Source organism: Sminthopsis crassicaudata, chromosome 3 (assembly GCF_048593235.1).
Source record: "Sminthopsis crassicaudata isolate SCR6 chromosome 3, ASM4859323v1, whole genome shotgun sequence".
NCBI lineage: Eukaryota > Metazoa > Chordata > Mammalia > Dasyuromorphia > Dasyuridae > Sminthopsis > Sminthopsis crassicaudata.
This window is the reverse complement of record NC_133619.1, coordinates 521,186,280-521,198,889: the sequence shown is the minus strand read 5'-3', so window position 1 is coordinate 521,198,889 and position 12,610 is coordinate 521,186,280. Positions and strand designations below refer to the sequence as shown.

General features: G+C 35.3%; 1 protein-coding gene across 1 annotated transcript in view; it reads left to right on the top strand.

Annotated features, from left to right (window-relative positions):
* The first annotated feature begins 896 nt into the window (after nucleotides 1-896).
* NXPE4 (neurexophilin and PC-esterase domain family member 4) overlaps nucleotides 897-12,610 on the top strand; it is a 71,489-nt gene continuing 59,775 nt past the window's right edge. Inside the window, exon 1 of the mRNA XM_074304203.1 lies at nucleotides 897-2,183. The gene's annotated coding sequence lies outside the window, so the exon portion shown is untranslated. The remainder of the gene's footprint in view (nucleotides 2,184-12,610) is intronic.

Here is a 12,610-nt window from a genome sequence, read left to right as displayed (position 1 = left end):
CCCCCAGACCTAGATTTCCAGTTGAATGAGACCACTTAAGTTTGAGCTAAGTAAGAGTGATCCTGGACTAATTTTCAACTTAATAGAGGGTGCAGCTAGTCACCACCAAGGTAACAGAATGAAGCCCCTTATCTTGATTCCTTGTCTAATCTTCTCCTGAGAAGAGTGTCTCAGAGTTCACCCCAAAAGTCAAGGAGGACAGTTTCAGGATTCATTCCTGTCAGTTTCAATATAACAAGACCATTTCTCTCACAACCCATTGCAATAAAAGCAACTTTAAAACAAAAGCAAGAAAAGAAGGAAAGAAGGAAGAGAGGAAAGGAGGAAGGAAGGAAGGAAGGGGCAATAGTACCCCACTAGAATTAGTCAATTGGTTGAGAGGGGAGGAGGGTAATTACTACTATTCACAGATTGTGATTTGTTCTGCTCTGCCCAAAAGAATCTAAATTTATTGAATAGATTTCTACTAAATCAGACTTCCATAAAGCCCATTTGGACCCAAATCAAGCTACTTGACTATTCCCTAAGGCCAATTCACTCTGACTCTCACTGATTGGCTAATAATAGGTCTATACCCAAACCTCACTTAGTCATTTGTGTTTTGATGGCTCTGAGTGAATGTTGTTTCTGTTTTTACCAGAAACTCTGAGGGTCTTCCTCTCCCAGATTGATTTTTTTTTTTCTGAATAGAGAAAAGAGGCCTCTTTTGGGGCCTTATTTCTTACCTAAATTTAATCACTGAATGAGTGTTCCCTCAAACAAATAAAGACCTTAACTTAACTTAAAGAGGGCAAGGTATCCCACTCCATCAGGGCCATTTCTGATTTATGTCTTGCTAATTGGACCCAGTTACCTCTGGAGGAGAGAGTGAGACTGACGACTTTGCACAACTCTGATTCTCTTAAATTCAATTCACTTGTAAGTTAAGACATCATCTTTCTACTGTCATTGGTCCTCTTTGAGAAGGAAGAACAAACAATAACATCAATTGATCCTGTTTATAGTTTATGACTTGTTTGTTCATACTTGTTTGAATGTTATTACTTCCCATTAAACTCTGAGTTCCTTGAAGTCAAGGACTGCCTTTTTTCCCTTTGTATTGCTAATGCCTAGCATTTAGTAAGTGCTTAATAAATACTTTTTTTCTTTGCAGATTTTTTTGGCCATCATTTCCTTTTAAGATGGTAGGCTGAACCTACCACTCAAAGGTCTTGTATATTCCCTGCAAGGAGGACTCCTGGTATGAAAACGTGATGATCCTTTTTCAAAGCTGCTCATTAATCTTTGGTGTACACCTGTTACCCAATTCTCATATGTGGCTCCAAGGGTCTGAAGTATGCACAACAGTCATACCCTGATAAAACCATCTTGACAGCCTAAGCTAGGTTGACACCTAAAACCTGGTGTCAGTGAGTTAAGAGGGTGTCTACTCCAAGTATGTGAAGACTTCTTCCATTAGAATGAGTTGGATGAGAACAATTTGTTCCAAAGACCATGAAAGCAGCTCTGTGAAGTGATTAGAAGTTGGTCAGATACTAAAAACACTGCATTCCAGGTCATTGCTAATTATCTTGACTTTTGTCTTGACAATGGACTTTGATGACCCTGAAAGAGAGTCAGATTGAGGAATTTGTGTAACTCTGCCTTGATTATATCTAATTCACATGGAAGTCAAGACACCGTCCTGTGATATCACGGCTCCTCTGAAAATGAAATAGAAAAACAACAACAATAAATCCTTATTGACTGATTGAATAATACAGAATTGGTGAAGGTCTACATTGTCTAATCATTCTGGAAAATAATTTGAAATAGTGCTACAAAAGTCACTAAAATGTTTATCCCTTTTGACAGAGACACCAATGCAAAGCATCTAACCCTGAAAAGGTTAAAATAGAAAGTCTCTACTGCTCCAAAATATTAATTAGCTCTCCCAATCAATCTATTAACAAACATCTTCTAAGTTCCTACTACATTCCAGGCATTGTACTAAGAAGTGGGGATAAAATAGAGGCAATTCTTAGACAGTTTTTGCTCTCAAGAAACTTAATTCAAGGCAGCAAACATTCATTAAACATATACTATGTACCAGGTATTCTGTATCAAGTCAATGCGAGTCCTCAAGGAGCTCACTTTGAAGAAGACCACATGCAAGAAACTATCTATGATGTACAAGATACAAGGTAAATTGATATCTTTCTTTTTTTTTTTTTTTTTTTTTTTTAGTCTTTTTTTTTATTATATATATATATATATATTTTATAATATTATCCCTTGTATTCATTTTTCCAAATTACCCCCCCTCCCTCTATTCCCTCCCCCCGACGACAGGCAATACCATACATTTTACATGTGTTACAATATAGTCTAAGTACAATACATGTGTGTGAATATCATTTTCTTGTTGCACAATAAACATTAGAATCCGAAGGTACATGCAACCTGGGCAGACAGATTGTAGTGCTAACAATTTACATTCCCCTCCCAGTGTTTCTTCTCTGGGTGTATCTACCTCTGTCCATCATTGATCAACTGGAAGTGAGTTGGATCTTCTTTATGTTGAAGATTTCCACTTCTATCAGAATACATCCTCATACAGTATTGTTGTTGAAGTATACAGTGATCTTCTGGTTCTGCTCATTTCACTCAGCATCAGTTGATTTAAGTCTCTCCAATCCTCTCTGTATTCCTCCTGCTGGTCATTTCTTACCGAGCAATAATATTCCATAACTTTCATATACCACAATTTACCCAACCATTCTCCAACTGATGGACATCCATTCATCTTCCAGTTTCTAGCTACAACAAAAAGAGCTGCCACAAACATTTTGGCACATATATGTCTCTTTCCGCTCTTTAGTATTTCTTTGGGATATAATCCCAGTAGTAGCGCTGCTGGGTCAAAGGGTATGCACAGTTTGATAACTTTTTGGGCATAATTCCAGATTGCTCTCCAGAATGGCTGGATTCTTTCACAACTCCACCAGCAATGTATTAGTGTCCCAATTTCCCCACATCCCCTCCAACATTTGTCATTATTTGTTCCTGTCATCTTAGCCAATCTGACAGGTGTGTAGTGGTATCTCAGAGTGGTCTTAATTTGCATTTCTCTGATCAGTAGTGATTTGGAACACTCTTTCATGTGAGTGGATATAGTTTCAATTTCTTCCTCTGAGGATTGTCTGTTCATATCCTTTGACCATTTATCAATTGGAGAATGGTTCGGTTTCTTATAAATTATGGTCAGTTCTCTATATATTTTGGAAATGAGACCTTTGTCAGAACCTTTGTTTTTAAAAATATTTTCCCAATTTGTTACTTCCCTTCTAATCTTGTTTGCATTAGTATTATTTGTACAGAAACTTTTTAGTTTGATGTAATCAAAATCTTCTATTTTGTGATCAATAATGATCTCTAGTTCTCCTCTGGTCATAAATTCCTTCCTCCTCCACAAGTCTGAGAGGTAGATTATCCTCTGTTCTTCTAATCTATTTATTATCTCCCTCTTTATGCCTAAATCATGGACCCATTTTGATCTTATCTTGGTATATGGTGTTAAGTGTGGATCCATATCTAATTTCTGCCATACTAATTTCCAGTTTTCCCAACAGTTTTTTCCGAATAATGAATTTTTATCCCTAATGTTGGAATCTTTGGGTTTGTCAAAGATTAGATTGCTATAGATGTACCCTTTTTTGTCCTTTGTATCTAATCTGTTCCACTGATCTACCGGTCTATTTCTTAGCCAATACCAAATGGTTTTGGTGACTGCTGCTATATAATATAGCTTTAGATCAGGTACACTTAGACCACCTTCCTCTGAGTTTTTTTTCATTAGTTCCCTTGCAATTCTTGACCTTTTATTCTTCCATATGAATTTTGTTGTTATTTTTTCTAGGTCATTAAAATAGTTTCTTGGGAGTCTGATTGGTATAGCACTAAATAAATAGATTAGTTTGGGGAGTATTGTCATCTTTATTATATTCGCTCGGCCTATCCAAGAGCACTGAATGTCTTTCCAATTATTTAAATCTGATTTTATTTTTGTGGCAAGTGTTTTGTAATTTTTTTCATATAATTCCTGACTTTTCTTTGGTAGATGGATTCCCAAATATTTTATACTCTCAACATTTGTTTGGAATGGAATTTCTCTTTGTATCTCTTGCTGTTGCATTTTGTTAGTGATATATAAAAATGCCGAGGATTTATGTGGATTTATTTTGTATCCTGCCACTTTGCTGAAATTTTGAATTATTTCTAGTAGCTTTTTAGCAGAGTCTTTGGGGTTCTCTAAGTATACCATCATGTCATCTGCAAAAGTGATAGTTTAATTTCCTCATTTCCTACTCTAATTCCTTGAATCTCTTTCTCGGCTCTTATTGCCGAGGCTAGCGTTTCTAGTACTATATTGAATAGTAATGGTGATAGTGGGCAACCTTGTTTCACTCCTGATCTTACTGGGAAAGGTTGCAGTTTATTTCTATTGCATATTATGCTTACTGACGGTCTTAAATATATACTCCTGATTATTCTAAGGAATAATCCATTTATTCCTATACTCTCAAGAGTTTTTAGTAGGAATGGATGTTGGATTTTGTCAAATGCTTTTTCTGCATCTATTGAGATGATCATATGGTTCTTATTAATTTGATTATTAATATGGTCAATTATATTAATAGTTTTCCTAATATTAAACCAGCCCTGCATTCCTGGAATAAATCCTATTTGATCATAGTGTATTATCTTGGAGATGATTTTCTGAAGTCTTTTTGCTAATATCTTATTTAAGATTTTAGCATCAATATTCATTAAGGAGATTGGTCTATAATTTTCTTTCTCAGTTTTCGATCTACCAAGTTTAGGTATCAGTACCATGTCTGTGTCATAAAAGGAATTTGGTAGGACTCCTTCATCCCCTATTTTTTCAAATAATTTATATAACATTGGGGCTAATTGTTCTTTAAATGTTTGGTAGAATTCACATGTGAATCCATCTGGCCCTGGGGATTTTTTCCTGGGGAGTTGATTAATAGCTTGTTCTATTTCTTTTTCTGAAATGGGACTATTTAAGCAATTTATCTCCTCCTCTGTTAATCTAGGGAGCCTATATTTTTGGAGGAAGTCATCCATTTCACTTAAGTTATCAAATTTATTGGCATAAAGCTGGGCAAAGTAACTCCTTATTATTTCTCTAATTTCCTCTTCATTGGTGGAAAGATCCCCCTTTTCATTTGTAAGACTATCAATTTGATTTTCCTCTTTCTTTTTTTTGATCAAATTTACCAAAGGTTTATCTATTTTATTGGCTTTTTCATAAAACCAACTCTTGGTTTTATTTATTAATTCAATAGTTTTTTTACTTTCAATTTTATTGATTTCTCCTTTTAATTTTTGTATTTCGAGTTTAATTTTTGGTTGGGGGTTTATAATTTGGTCTTTTTCTAGCCTTTTAAGTTGTAAGCCCAATTCGTTAATCTTCTCTTTCTCAATTTTCTTCAAATAAGCCTCTAAAGATATAAAATTTCCCCTTATTACCGCTTTAGCTGCATCCCAAAGATTTTGATATGATGTCTCATCATTATCATTATCTTGGGTGAAATTGTTAATTGTTTCTATAATTTGCTCTTTCACCCAGTCATTCTTTAAGATGAGATTATTCAGTTTCCAATTACTTTTTGGTCTATTTACCCCTAACTTTTTACTGAATGTAGCTTTTATTGCATTGTGATCTGAGAAGAAGGCATTTATTATTTCTGCCTTCCTACATTTAATTTTGAGATCTTTATGTCCTAATATATGGTCAATTTTTGTATAGGATCCATGAACTGCTGAGAAGAAAGTATATTCCTTCCTATTGCCATTCAGTTTTCTCCAAAGGTCTATCATACCTAGTTTTTCTAATGTTCTATTTACTTTTTTAATTTCTTTCTTGTTTGTTTTGTGGTTTGATTTGTCTAAATCTGAGAGTGCAAGGTTGAGATCTCCCACTATTATAGTTTTACTGTCTATTTCTTCTTGCAGTTCTCTTAACTTTTCCTTTAGAAAGTTAGATGCTATACCACTTGGTGCATATATGTTTAGTATTGATATGGCTTCATTATTTATGCTACCTTTCAGCAGGATATAGTTTCCTTCCTTATCTTTTTTAACGAGATCTACTTCTGCTTTTGCTTGATCTGAGATAAGGATAGCTACCCCTGCTTTTTTGGCTTTACCTGAAGCATAATAGGCTCTGTTCCAACCTTTTACCTTTACTCTGTATGTATCTCCCTGCTTTAAGTGTGTTTCCTGTAGGCAACATATTGTAGGGTTCTGCTTTTTGATCCAATCTACTATCCGTCTCCGTTTGATGGGATCGTTCATCCCATTTACATTTACAGTTAAAATTACTAATTCTGTATTTCCTGCCATCGTATTATCCCCAGATTATGCTTTTTTCCCTTGACCCCCCTGATCCCCCTCCCCGATATTTAATTTACTGACCCCCCTTGTGACGCGCAACCCTCCCTCTTTTTTTTTTTTTTTTTTTTTTAGGATCCCTCCCCCCTCCCTCCAAGTCCCTTCACTTATTCTCCTTTTCCTTTTCCCTTTTCCTCTTCCCCCTTTTAATGAGGCGAGAGAAAATTCTCTGAAAAACAAATATGTTAATTATTTACTCTTTGAGCCTCTTCTGATGAGAGTAAGATTCACACAATGATTCTCCCCCTCACTAAGTTCCCTCAGATATGGTGTATTTTCTATGTCTCTTCCTGGGATGTAGTTTCCCTCTTTTTATCACTCCTTCCCTTTACTACACCCCCCTTTTTTTCTTTTATATCAGTAAAATCAAATTATCCTTGAGTATTTTTTATATACCCACAACAGAGTTACAGTTCTCAAGGGTTCTGTGTACCTTTTTCTGTTTCTCTTCAGTCTTGTGGATGTAGATCAAATTTTTTGTTTAAGTCTGGTTTTTTTCTTAGAAACATATAGAATTCCTCTGTTTCATTGAATGACCATCTTCTTCCATGGAAAAAGATGCTAAACTTAGCTGGGTAGTTCATTCTTGGTTGCAGTCCTTGATCTTTTGCCTTACGGAATATCAGGTTCCAGGCCCTTCTATCTTTTAATGTGGAGGCAGCCAGATCTTGGGTGACCCTTATTGTGGCACCTTGGTATTTAAATTGTTTTTTTCTAGCTGCTTGCAGGATTTTCTCCTTTGTGTGGTAATTCTGCAGCTTAGCCACAATATTCCGTGGTGTTCTTTTTTTAGGGTCTATTTCAGAAGGAGTTCGATGAATTCTTTCCACATCTACTTTCCCTTCTGTTTCTATTATCTCTGGACAGTTCTCTTTGATAATTTCCTGTAAAATAGAATCTAGGCTCTTTTTTTGGTCATAGTTTTCTGGAAGTCCAATAATCCTCAGATTATCTCTCCTAGATCTATTTTCCAGGTCTATAGATTTTCCCAGTAAGTATTTGACGTTGTTCTCCAGCTTCTCATTTTTTTTTGTTTTGTTTGACTGATTCTTGGGTTCTCTGTGAATCATTCATTTCTATTTGTTCCATCCTGACTTTTAAGGAGTTATTTTCTTCTTTCACAGTTTTTAGTTCTTTTTGTAAATGCCCAATTTCGTTTTTAAATGAGTTATTTTGCTCTATTGAATTTTTTTCCATTTCCCTAATTTTTTTTTTTGAGAATTATTTTCTTTTTCCAATTCAGAAATTCTATTTTCTTGAGACTTTTTTATCTTTTCCAATTCAGAAATCCTACTTTCCTGTGTTTTTTTAACCTTTTCTAATTCACTAATTTTGTTTCCCTGCATCTCCTGTGAATTCTTTATTTTTTCCAACTCCAATTTCAGGACGTTGTTATTCTCTATCATAACTTCCCTTTCTTTTCCCCATTTTTCTTCGATCTCCCTCAATTTTTTAAGAGCTTCTTCTAGGAGAGAGTTATGTGATGGGGGGCAGGAATCGTTCCCCTTTAGGTTGTTAACTTCTGAATCTTTGCTGTTAACTTCCTCGGGGTTGGATACCCGCTCTTTCTCTGTATAGAAGGAATCTATAGTTTTTCTAGCTTTTTTGCTCATACTTAAAAAATGTTTTGGGGTCTGTCCCTGGGGTAGGAAATTATTTACTTCTTTACCAGCTTCCTCCCAGACCGGATGGATGCAGCGGCTCCTGCGCCTTAGCTAAGATAGAGCTCTGGGAGAGAGTTCCCCACCCCCTCCCTGGAGGTGCCTCAGAGGTGATTAGCACTACTGTGCTTCGAGGGCGTAGAATAGTGAAGACTGCAGGAAGCCCAGCCTATGTGTCCGGGTGGGGAGTGAATGTCTGCAGCAGGTGAGGTGAGAAGCCCCTGCGCTCAAACTGGAAGTGTCTGCCAGAAACCGCGGTCCCTAGTTCAAAGGTTCCGCTTCTTTGGGACTTCCTGGAGCTGAGTTCCACTCCCTCCAGCTAAGCTAGGCAGTGTGTGTTGCCTTGGGCCGTATCCACCCACTTGTCAGTCTCTTAACTATTCTCAGGAGGTAGCTGTGGCCACACCCCCTGGTGCCAAGAGATTTGCTGAGTCACCCCCCAGGATCGGGGAAAATCTAATCTGAGTTTTAAAATATTTTGGCTTTCTCTTCTGAACTGCTAAATAATTAGCAGAGAAGAGCTAACAGCCTGTGCCAGATTCCTTTACCTCAGTGGCTTCTCTGATCCCAGAGCCCTTCCCAGCGCAATGGGCGCAGTGTGCCCCTACCCCACCGTCTGTGCTGGTCTTTCTTATTCCTCCCCTGAGAACTGACCTTTCCTGTTGAAACTCCAGATTCTCTTCAGCTGGTAAGTCGTGCTTCCAGTCCTTGTGGTATCTATCAGTCCTGAGCTAATTTTGAGACTTAATTTATCTAATTGGTTGTGAGGGAGTGAGGACGTTCACTGAGTCGTGTGTTTCTTCTCCGCCATCTTGGCTCCGCCCCCCCAAATTGATATCTTTCATTACTAAAATGATAAGGGAATATAAGACAATGCCGTATGAATTAGAGGAAATAACTAGAGAAGTTTATCTAGAAAAGGAACATTTTAGGTGGAGACATGATAACCATTTTCAGGTGGGGAAAAGAGGATTGTGAGAAAAAACTTGAAGACTTATTTTTCTGTACTCCAAAGGAAAGTGCTAAGAACAATGGTTGGAATTTGCATGAAAGCAAATCTTGATATGATGTAAAGAAAAAATTCCCAGAATTAGAGTTATATAAACAAAAGTACAATAAACTGCCTTATGAGAGAATAGGTTCTTCTTTATGAGAGGTCTTTAAGAAGAATCTGAAAAGGGCTTATGGTACAGAATTTGCCTCTTCCCCCAAATCCCCACAACAATTAAAACAATATAACCAATAAATAATAACAATAATAATAGGAGGATAAAGAAAATGAGAAACCATTAGACATGTCTCCCTCCTTGGACCTCTCTTCTAGATTGGGCCCCCAAATCACATTTAGATCCACCCTTTTTTAGTTCAGTCTTCTTGTAGACAGCCATTTGGGAAGAACTATATAATTCCTCACATTGATTGGAGGAAGTTGGAAGATATCATTTCTATTTCTTCACCAGATGGAAAATCACCATACCTTATCACCTCCCTTGACACTACTTCTTGAGATATTTTAGGCCAAACTGCCTTATCTCTCCATCTACCAGATTCTTGGGTACTATCATCTGACCTACTTAGATTCCCTATGAAGATGTCCTTTCATTAGTATTCTCCTATTGACAGATGCTACTGCACGATTGTTTCATGCTCCAGAATGATGCAGAGCCTCCCAAATTAGTTCCATAACCATTCAATATTAATAAAAAACACTTTGAACAAATATGCGTAGTCAAACAAAACAAATTCTTACTTTGATCATGTCCTAAGTGTGAGGTTTATTTCACATTTTGTATCTATCGCCTCTATGCCAGAAGATGGGGGTATCATGCTTTACATTTCCCTGGAATTATAATTACATTATCAGAGTTCTTTTCTTTAAAAGATTTTGGCTTTACATTGTGGTTATTATTTTATAAATTGTTCTTCTTTGCTTGCTTTACTATTCATCACTTCACAAAAATGGTTTCTTTGAAACCATTCCTTTTATCACTTCTTTGGGTAAAACAGTATTCCATTACATTAATATGCCATCTTTCTTCAACCATTCCTCAGTTGTTAGATATTCTTAGTTTCTACTTTTTTGCTACTATAAAGAGATGCCATAAATATGTTTGTATGTTTCATTCTCTTTCTTCTTTCTCTAATTTCTTTGGTGTATAATCTTAGAAGGAGCATAACTACATTTCATAGTTTAATGATTTTTAAGACATGATGCCAAATTGCTTTCTAGAATGGCCAGACCAATTTGCAAGCTGACCAATAGTGAATTGCTATTCCTATTTTCCATCTAATATGTCATATTCTTCCTTTGTTAAGTTTGCCAATATAAGTGAAATAGAACCTCAGAGTTGCTTTAATTTGAATTTCTTTAATTATTAATGATATGAAGCTTTTTAAAAAAAATGGTTGTTGATAACCTGAATTTCTTCCTTTGAAAATTGCCTGATCAAACCAAGAAATCACTGTACACAGGAAAAGCAGTACTGAAATGATGTGAAAGACTAAGCTACTCTGATCAATATAATGATTTAAGACAATTCTGAAAGACTCCTGATAAAAAATATCTTCTGCCTCTAGAGGAAGAACTAATCAACACTAAGTGCAAATTTGTTGTTTTAAAATTTAATTTATTTAATATTTTTCCCCCAGTTACATTCAAAACAATTTTTTACATTTGTTTTTAAGAGTTTTTTTTTTTTTTTAGTTCTAAAGGATAGTGTACCTCTCAGATTTGTGGAGAAGGAAGCAATCTGGGACCAAAGAAGAACTAGAGTACATTATATAATGCAAAATGGATAATTTTGATTATATTAAATTAAAAAGGTTTTGTACAAACAAAACTAATGCAGACAAGATTAAAAGGGAAAAATTTTTTACATTCAAGGGTTCTGATAAAGACCTAATTTCTAAAATATATAGAAAATTGACTCAAATGTATGAGGATGCAACCATTCTCTAACTGATTAATGGTCGAAGGATACGAATAGACAATTTTTGAATGAAGAAATTGAAACCATTTCTAGTCATATGAAAATGTTCTCTAAATCATTATTTATCAAAGAAATGCAAATTAAGACATCTCTGAGATACCATTTACATACCTCTCAGATTGGTTAAGATGACAGAAAAAGATAATGATAAATGTTGGAGAGGATATGGGAAAATTGGGACACTAATACATTGTTGGTGGAATTATGAACTGATTCAACCATTCTAGAGAACAATTTGTAACTATGCCCAAATGGCTGTCAAATTGCATATCCTTTGTTGCAGCAGTTTCTATTGGGATTATATCCCAAAAAGATCATAAAGGAGGAAAAGGGACCCACATGTACAAAAATGTTTGTAACAGCCCTTTTTGTAGTGTCAAGAAACTGGAAACTGAGTGGATTCCCATCAGTTATAGAATGGCTGAATGTTATGGATGTTTGTTGAATGTTATGGAATATTATTGTTCTATAAGAAATAATCAGGCCTTCAGAAAGGCCTGGAATAAACTAATGCTAAGTGAAGTGATCAGAATCATTGTACACAGCCACAACAGAATCTTATGAGGATCAATTCTGATGCATGTGGCTTTTTTCAACAGCAAGGCAATTCAGACCAGTTCCAATGATCTTTTGATGAAGAAAGCCATCTGCACCCAGAGAAAGAACTGTGGAGACTGAATGTGCATCACAATATAATATTTTGTTGTTGTTGCTGTTTTCTTGCATTTTGTTTTCTTTCTCATTTTTTTCCTTTTTGATCTGAGTTTTCTTGTGCAGCATGATAATTGTGGAAATATGTATAGAAGAATTATAAATATAAAGAAAAAGTCCTTATATTTTCTTGTGTTTTTTTAAAACAGAAATAGGTGTTACATTTTGTTAAAAGTCTTTTCTACAGCTATTGATAGTCACATGGTTTGTGTTGCTTTTATCATGATTTTATGATGATAATTTCCCCAATATTAAACTAATCTTGCATCATGCATGTTTTTGACAAGTAGTTATATTACCTTTTCTATTGTTTTAAAATTTTGTGTTTATGTTCATAAGTGATATTAATTTTAATTTTAATTTTTTTATTTTTTTGCTCTCTTTGGTTTGGTTATCAAGACCTTGTATCCTAGAAGGATTTTGGTAGGACCTCTTTTCCTGTTTTTATGGTTAATGTAAAGTTGGAATTAATTGTTATTTGAAGGTTTGTAAAATCCACTTGTAAATCTTTCTTATTCTAGGAATTGTTAAAATTGAAACTTCATTTGGCTACAAATCAAGATTAAAGTGAAATAATAGTTGGTTCATGCTTTTTTATTCCAAGATGATTATGCACTCAAAACAACTCCTGAGGCTGAGATGCAACAAAGTTTGCAGCTTCTCTGATACTTCTATTACTTTTGGCCTAAGAATTAACATGAAAAAACAAATACATAGGTTTTCTATCAGCCAGCACCATACCATCTATATATGGATCACTGGTTACAGCAAATGGAGAAATTTTGAATA